The sequence below is a fragment of the Triticum dicoccoides genome, chromosome 5B, assembly GCF_002162155.2.
Source record: "Triticum dicoccoides isolate Atlit2015 ecotype Zavitan chromosome 5B, WEW_v2.0, whole genome shotgun sequence".
NCBI classification, from domain to species: Eukaryota; Viridiplantae; Streptophyta; class Magnoliopsida; order Poales; family Poaceae; genus Triticum; species Triticum dicoccoides.
In genome coordinates, this window is record NC_041389.1 from 407,416,322 (window position 1) to 407,424,852 (window position 8,531).

General features: G+C 43.7%; 1 pseudogene; it reads left to right on the plus strand.

The window, feature by feature from the left end:
* Window positions 1-453: 453 nt before the first annotated feature.
* On the plus strand, window positions 454-8,170 carry LOC119305607 (annotated as a pseudogene).
* Window positions 8,171-8,531: the final 361 nt, after the last annotated feature.

Here is an 8,531-nt window from a genome sequence, read left to right on the forward strand (position 1 = left end):
GCTTGCACTTTTCAAAAATAAACCTTTCACCACACAACACGAGCATGGAAGAGTATAAGCTGAGGAAGGTGAGCTCCTTGACTTGTCAAAATCCCATTCCTTAAGGATCAAAGTCTTGAATTGAGAAGATTCAACGGATGAACGAATTTACCAACGTCATTCTTCATGGGTTTGACACAGAAACTTCCCTCGAACTTGCCGAGCCATCGCTTCGAAGTACAGGTGTCATCCACTTTATACATACATATAGAACGGTAGAATCTTCCAAAAGAAAAAGATGGTGCAGACAGACAGTTGGCATTATAGCTCTGAGCTGACCAATCTGAAATGTCATTTGACTTGGTTAGAATAACGCCAATTATTGTTCCTGCCCCGGTGCAATGAACATAACCATTGCTATAAGAGACTGCATTGGCCCTACACCACCCTGTTCCTGTAGAAACAGCTCAAGAGATGGACGGCGCGGCAAGGGCCACCTTGTTGGTGTTGTTCTTGCCGTTCCTCATTCTCACTGTTGCTCAAAATGTTACCCAGAGTAGAGCGGGTATACTCGATGTCGGAGTGATCCTCCATCTGAAGTCTTTGGTGGGCAAAATGGCACGTACCAGCATGTTGATGGCTATGGAAGATTTCTATGCAGTCCACAGGAATTATACAATAAAGCTAGTTCTCCACATCAGGGATTCCAACGGAGACAATATGCGAGCTGCATCACAAGGTACATATCACATTTTGAGAATTGTTATCCGTCACCGAATTTTGTACTAAAAGAAGCTATGAAACATAAGAAAGGACCTGTTAAACTTGGTATCTGTGATGAAGCGAAATCCTGTGCTGTTCTTATTTTGTTGTGCATCATGATACTAAAATAAAAAACATTTAGGAACTTTTGCTGATTTCCTCATAAAACTACAAAACATAGATTTATGTAGAGAGAAGCAAACCAAAGAAGCACTGAAACTATAATTTTCCTTAATTCATTCAGTATACGACTTCTACAAATGTATTGTGATTGTTTTCTATTGCCACTGCAAGTCTGAAACAAATTAAGTTTTTTTTTAAATATACTACTCCCAAAAAGATGACTTCGTGAATTTGCGCAAAAATAAAAGTAGGCAATTTTGGAATTTCCCTATGGACTTGATTCCTTGATATACTTATGCCCCTCAAAAGTCAGAAACCATCAGTACCTTAAGAAATGATCATATAGCCCAAGTCGTCATATTCTTCAGTTATAACATCAGAGGTTGCCTAATGTACATGCACGAGATATCTTAGCTGCAACCAGAATCTACACATATGTTCTGTAAATATATTTTTTCTTGACTCAATTGCACATTTGCACAGCTGTTGACCTGCTGCAAAGTTACTATGTACGGGCCATCATTGGTCCACAAAAATCTTCAGAGGCTACTTTTGTGTCTGATATTGGGAACAACAGTCAAGTCCCAGTTATCTCCTTCACAGCAACGAATCCCACCCTTTCATCTGCCGATGTGCCATATTTTTTTGCGTGCAACTCTAAGTGATGTTGCTCAAGTTAATAGCCTTGCTGCTCTCATTAAGGCATACGGCTGGAAGGAAGTAGTGCCCATCTATGAGGACACAGACTATGGCAGGTGCATCATACCCTACCTGGTTGATGCCATCCAAGAGTTCGGAGCTTCTATACCATACCGCAGTGCAATCTCTCGATCAGCAAGCAGTGACCAAGTTGAGCAAGAACTATACAAACTAATGACAATGCCAACAAGAGTCTACATTGTGCACATGTCATCGGCCTTTGGCTTTGGCTCCATTCTCTTCACAAAGGCCAAAGAGTTAGGAATGATGAGTGGAGCCTATGTGTGGATTTTGACAGATGGGATTGCAAATGTTGTTGACTCGCTGAACTCTTCGGTTCTTGATGCAATGGATGGTGCACTGGGTGTGAGATTCCATGTGCCTAAATCGAAGGAACTTGATGACTTTACTAAGAGATGGAATGTGAGGTACAGGCAAGACAACCAGGATGACCCACCATTGCAACTAAGCATTTTTGGGCTCTGGGGTTATGATACTATTTGGGCCTTGGCACAAGCAGCAGAAAAGGTAAGCATGGACAATGCAATATTTCAGAAGCAGCAACACATAAAAAACTCAACGTGTCTTGGAACTTTGGGTATTTCTACAATTGGTCCCAAACTTCTGATGCAATCCTACAGCATAAGTTCAGAGGCTTAGTGGTGATTTTGACCTTAGGAGCAGGCAGCTTCATTCTTCCATATTCCAGATAATTAATGTGGTTAGAAGAGAGACGAAAGGAATAGGTTTCTGGACAGCAAAGCATGGAATAGTAGAGAATTTGAATCAAAATGGATCAGAACACACATACCTAAACTCTATGCCTAATCTGACTCAAGTGGTTTGGCCAGGAGAAGTATCTGCCGTGGGTGGCAAATTCCTACCAATGGAAAGAAGCTCCGAGTAGGTGTACTGACAAGTGGGTATCCTGAGCTTATGAAGGTTGAAAGGGATCCACTAACCAATGCAATAATTGCCACTGGATATGCAATTGACGTATTTGAAGAGGTGTTAAAGCGACTCCCGTATGCAATCCCTTATGAATATGTAGCATTTCATAATGCACAAGGAGTAAGCCATGGGAGCTATAATGATTTTGTATTTTTGTCTACCAAGTTAATCTTGGGGTAAGAAATTTTGGTTCTCACACTATCGATAACGTTATTGCAGAAATAGGCATGCTCTCTTTATTGCACAAAATATTTTACTAAATTTACTATATTGTAGTTTTTTGCAAAATTGTCTGCATCTATTCCTACTTGTACAATTTAATCATATTTTAGCAATTTTGCACACTTATTTTGTCTTTTGTAGGCAACGTTTTCCACTAGTTAGTCATACTGAATGCTGATTGGTACAAGTATAAGATAGATGGGCACAAGAGCCAACTATGTCAGAAAATAAGGCATTATTTCGGAAGAGGATTTGGAGCACCTGGGTGCTCCACCCCCCTATATGAACATTAAATTTTAAAAAATACAGGAAAAATTAAAAAAAAACTGGGATTTTGGGATGTCAAACCTGGGTGCCCAATCTATTCCCGTGTGAAGTTTCGTGAAAAAATACCAAGAACTGTATTCTCAGTAAAGAAGACAAAAAATATATTTTTTCTGTTATTTTTTAAAATAAATTTTCATATACAGTGGTGGAGCAATCAAGTGCGCCTTGGTATTTCCCATTCTACTAGTGTTTCTTCTAAGATTATAGTAGAATTGATTGTTATAACTGTTGCATGCTTGCTGTTCACTAATGTTTTCCACAAGCCTTGAAAAATGCATAACCTTTTTGGAGATTAAGGAGCATTATAGAGTATACTGATCAAGTGATCACTGGTTTAAAGAAACATGGGTATGCAACACGAAATGACATGCTTGCAGGTGTACCAAGTTGCAATCGGGGATATAACTATCAGGTACAACAGAACTTCCTATGCAGATTTCACATTACCTTACACTGAATCTGGGATAGCAATGATTGTGCCAGTCAAGGATGGAACGACCAAGGATACATGGATCTTCTTGAAGCCATTAACTGCTGACTTGTGGTTTGGAAGCATTGTATTCTTCATATTCACAGGGGCTGCCATCTGGCTATTGGAGCGACGAATCGATAACGCTGAACTGACTGGTTCCATTTCCCGCCAGCTTGGAATAGCAATATATTTCCCCTTCTTTGTTGATAGTAAGTGACGATGTTACCATATGATAATTTCTTACTTCTATACAGAATATTGCATATATAATCTCAAAGAGGGTGTTTCGGACCGCGTCGCCCCCCCCGCGGGCGACCGGCCGCGCGTCCCTCCTCCTCCCTCCAGCCACCCCCTTCCTCCCTCCCTCCCGCCGCCGTCGCCGGCTCCCGCGGCCGGCCTGGCCCCGGGGCTGCTGGTGGCGGCGGCCTCCCTGCCCTTCCCCTCTCGGTCGCTCTCCGGCGTGGGCGGAGCTGCTCCGGGGGGTGCTCTTCGGCGGCGATGGTCTGGCTTGGCGGCGGGGCTCCGTGGCGCGACGCAGGCGGACAGCTGGGCGGCGGCGCCGCCGTTGGCGGTGGGGCGGCGCGGCGGTGCGATCTGGTGTCGTCCACTCGGCCCAGATCGGGGCCCTTCGGGCCCCTCTGGGTTTGGACGGGCCGGCGGCGGGGATCGTCTCCCGGCGTGGCTTCTGGGAGGCGGGGGAGTCGCGACGAGTGGCTGGGTGCTGGCGGCGCCGATGCCGACCTGCTGCATCGTGGCCGGCGGGGCTTAACGGGCCCGCTGCGGGCCTGGCTGGGCCGGGGGTGGCCCGGCATGCCCCGCGGCCATGTCCGGACGGCTACCGCGACGGTGCCGGAGGCATGGGCCTCCCGCACGACGGCGGTGGAGGTGGTTCCCTCCCGCTCGGCGTCGGTGTTGCTGCTCCCGTTGTGGTGCGCTTCTCTCCGGTCCTCTTGGCCTCGTGGTGGTGTTCGTAGCGAGGCGGCGTTGGTGGCGGCGTTTCTGCGTTGGCGCATGGGGGTGGGCGACGGTTTGGCGGGTTGGTTTCATCCGGTTGGGCGGTTGGGTCTGGGAATGCGGGAGAAATCCCTGCCGGCTTCGGCCCCGACGCGGTGACACCTGCGGGTGCCACCATTCCTTCCTGGAGGGTGTCGGTGGTATTCACCCCCCACCTCCCTCCGCGTGCCGGGGGAAACCCTAGGACTCGTCCGGGTAGCAGCGTCGTCGGCGTCGCATTCCTTCTTGGAGGTGCTGCTTGGTACGCGGCGGTTAGGAACCTCGGTCTGTGGTGGTTTTTATCCGGTGGGCGCCGCGGTGGCGGGTCATCCGTGCTTTGCCGAGCTGCCGTAGCTGGCATTTGTTTCTTCTTCCTTTTCTTTTGGTGTGTTGTGCTGCTCGCCACAGCGATCTCTGTTCTCAGTGTTGGTGCTTTGAAATACAAAGCGGGGGGAAACCCTTTTTCGGTAAAGAGGGTGTTTCAGGGGAAAGAGAGAAAGTCAGGAGATCATCTTTCAGTTTTTTTCTGAGAAGTTTCAATTTTGAGTCAAAATCTGAAGCAAAAAAAAAAAAACTTCATGACTGGTTTTGTCCTAAATTGTTGCTCACTTTGGGATGAAATCTGAAAAGTAGAGTCAGAGGACCATCTTTGATTTTAGATAATTATTTATATTTTTCTGGGTAGTCTAAATTTTGACACAAGATTTGAAGCAACAAAAATCATAACTCAAACTGTCCAGAAAAATGTGAAACAATTACAGAAAATTAAAGATGAATAGACGATCCCCTTAATATACTGTTTAAATTCAGCCAAACGGAACAACGTTTCAAGAAAACATCAGTTCTGTAGTTTGCTGTGTCGTGTTGACGTGAAGGGGATTTGATAGAAGTTGAGGTGGCAGACACGTAGGACAAAACCGCAGTCAACCACAGTTGGAGTTCGTAGTTTAAAGACAGAAGTTGGGAGGGTTGTAACTTTAACCTCATCAAGAACTGAGGGAGGCAGTGCAGACTTCTCTCTGTTAGGAAATTCATACTGGCAAAGTTCTTGTTTCAAAAGAAAAAACTGAACTTTATATAGTGTATAGAGTGAGCAGGAATCAGTACATAATTAGGTTATATATTTTCGTGTCCTGTACCGGAAGTTCAGAACTGCAGAACATAACGCACAGCTGTGACAGACTGGAGGCTTTGGTCTATAGCCTCACAGTTCCAGAGCCATGATCCAGGTAGTTAGGGTAGGAACAACAGCAGCATGCACATGGTATGCTGGGGGTCAGGAGGGAAGAAAATACGAGAGAGAGAGAGATTAGTAACTTTGAGTTCATACATTATATATGTACCTGGCGCTGCAAATATCGGAATTTTATTTTGGCGAAGTAGCACTTGATGGTATTAGGTCAATTTTCCTAATTGGTTTGTGTTACTAATGATGAGTTACCTAGTGTTGTGTGAAATGTACTCGATTTATTTTCATAATTGTTTGATTTTGTATTAAGAAAATGAAGGATGCTGTCATGCTAAGAATCAATTCAGTATTTGTGTTCCATTTAAAGTTGCTGATAGACGGTTGTTTACCATTTTGCAGAGGAGAGGGTGGAAAGTATTTTGTCTAGATTGGTTATCATTGTATGGGTTTTTGTTCTCCTCGTTATTACATCAAGTTATACAGCCAATTTATCATCAATGCTTACTGTGCAACAGCTTCAACCCACAGTAACTGATGTCCATGAACTCCTTAAGAAATGGGAATATGTAGGGTACAAAAATGGCTCTTTCTTAGGGGACCTATTAGAACAAATTGGTTTTGACAGAAGAAAGATCAAGGCATACAGTAATCCAGACGATTTTGATGATGCACTCTGTAAAGGGAGCAAAAATGGTGGTATTGCTGCCGTCATAGATGAAGTTCCATACATCAAAATATTCCTCTCTAAGCATTGCAAAGGTTATACAATGGTCGGACCAATTTACAAGTCTGAAGGTTTTGGCTTTGTAAGTTAGCTATACCAGATAATTTTTGCACATTACATACCTCTAAAGTGTTAAGTATAAAAAGACTAGGAAAATTATGCTTGAAAGCTACTCAGACATAGAAAAGGGACTAACTCGTAAAAGAACATACTTACCAAAACATGAATACATGCTGCATGACCAATGAACAGTGCTAAGACCCAAGATGATAACAAACCAATGCAGTCTAACAAGATAATGCCTGGTATGGAGATCATCATTCTTATTTCTTAGTACTTCCAAAAACATTTAAGTCATACTGTTAGTTGTAGTAACAAACACTATTGGCCAGTGATGTAAGGTTCACGCACTATGCAGTGCACATTTGAACATATAGGTACACTGGACGAGAAGCATATGCAGTGAAAACCATATATTTAGTTCTAGAATAAAAAATGGTATTGACCAAAGACGCCAAATTACATACACAAAGAAATATAGGCAGCGGAGTGGCATATCACAGCTAGTATCAGGTTGACAGCTTCGATCGACCAAAACTTGAAACTACATCTTGCTCAAAAAGAAAAAGGAAACACTTCAATCCAGAGGCACTGGTTTGCAGAAACTGTAAATATGTACCATGTTATTTGTGTCCATTTTCGTATGGAAAATAATTTTTGAATTCCTATTACTTACTTAGTTTGTATAATATTGAATATGTTTACTTGGGTAGGCATTCCCCAAGCGTTCCCCTCTGGTCGAGGACTTCTCAAGGGCAATCCTCAGCATAACAGAGGGAGAATCTTGCTCAAAAAGAAAAAGGAAACACTTCAATCCAGAGGCACTGGTTTGCAGAAACTGTAAATATGTACCATGTTATTTGTGTCCATTTTCGTATGGAAAATAATTTTTGAATTCCTATTACTTACTTAGTTTGTATAATATTGAATATGTTTACTTGGGTAGGCATTCCCCAAGCGTTCCCCTCTGGTCGAGGACTTCTCAAGGGCAATCCTCAGCATAACAGAGGGAGATACTATCATTCTGATAGAAATGAAATGGATAGGAGACCAACATGCCTGTCAGAATGACGGCACCACCATCGGCTCAAGCAGTCTAAACTTCAAAAACTTTTCAGGACTCTTCCTGCTCACAGGAGTTGCTTCAACTTCTGCCCTTTTGATAGCTCTCGTGATGTTTCTCTACAAGAGGTACAAGATAAGGAACATCACATGTCAGATTGAGACGACTGCAGATTCTAACCCGTCCCACAATATGCAGTTAACTGTACCAGATGATTCAGATAGCTACGCCTGCCAACAAGAGATAGAGATGTCCAGAGAACTCACAAGCCCGTGTTCAGAAGTCCAAACAACTCCAGATTTTACACCTCATGGAACACCAGGCAATGGTTTGTAGCGCCATGTTAAGTCAGCCTTATTCAGGTCCTCAGTCTCGTGTGTATTTGCCTGGTCATCTTTTGTTGTCATGTGTGTATTTGCCTGTGTAGTACTCCCTCCGTCCCAAAATAAGTGTCTTGAGCTTAGTACAAATTTGTACTAGAGCTAGTACAAAGTTGAGACACTTATTTTGGGACGGAGGGAGTATGTATGAATGTTGACAGTCATCCCTGCTACCTGCATGCCAGTGCAGCAGCAATGCAATTGTAAGCTTATTATGTAATGTATTCTAATTTTGCTCAGGTTCCAAGTCTAAATCAACGATCTATCAGTGTAATACTGTAATCCAAGGAGTATCAAGGTAGCCTGACCGACAATTTGGCACCTGAGCAATGTGTCTGTGTTCCCTGTTGAGGTCTTCCGAGAGCATTGTCCCCTTTCTTCCAGTTTCAACCTGCACAGGTTCCTCTCAACCTGAACAAATGCTCAGGTTCCAATGCTCGCATTTCATAAGACACCCTAGAAGGCTAGATAAGAGCCAACAACCAAGAAAATATTCCCATGCCATGGAAGGTGACCATCACAGCATGGCAATGTACAGAAGAAAATCTGACTCTAAAACCTGGACTGTTTTGGGCTCATACAGCCTG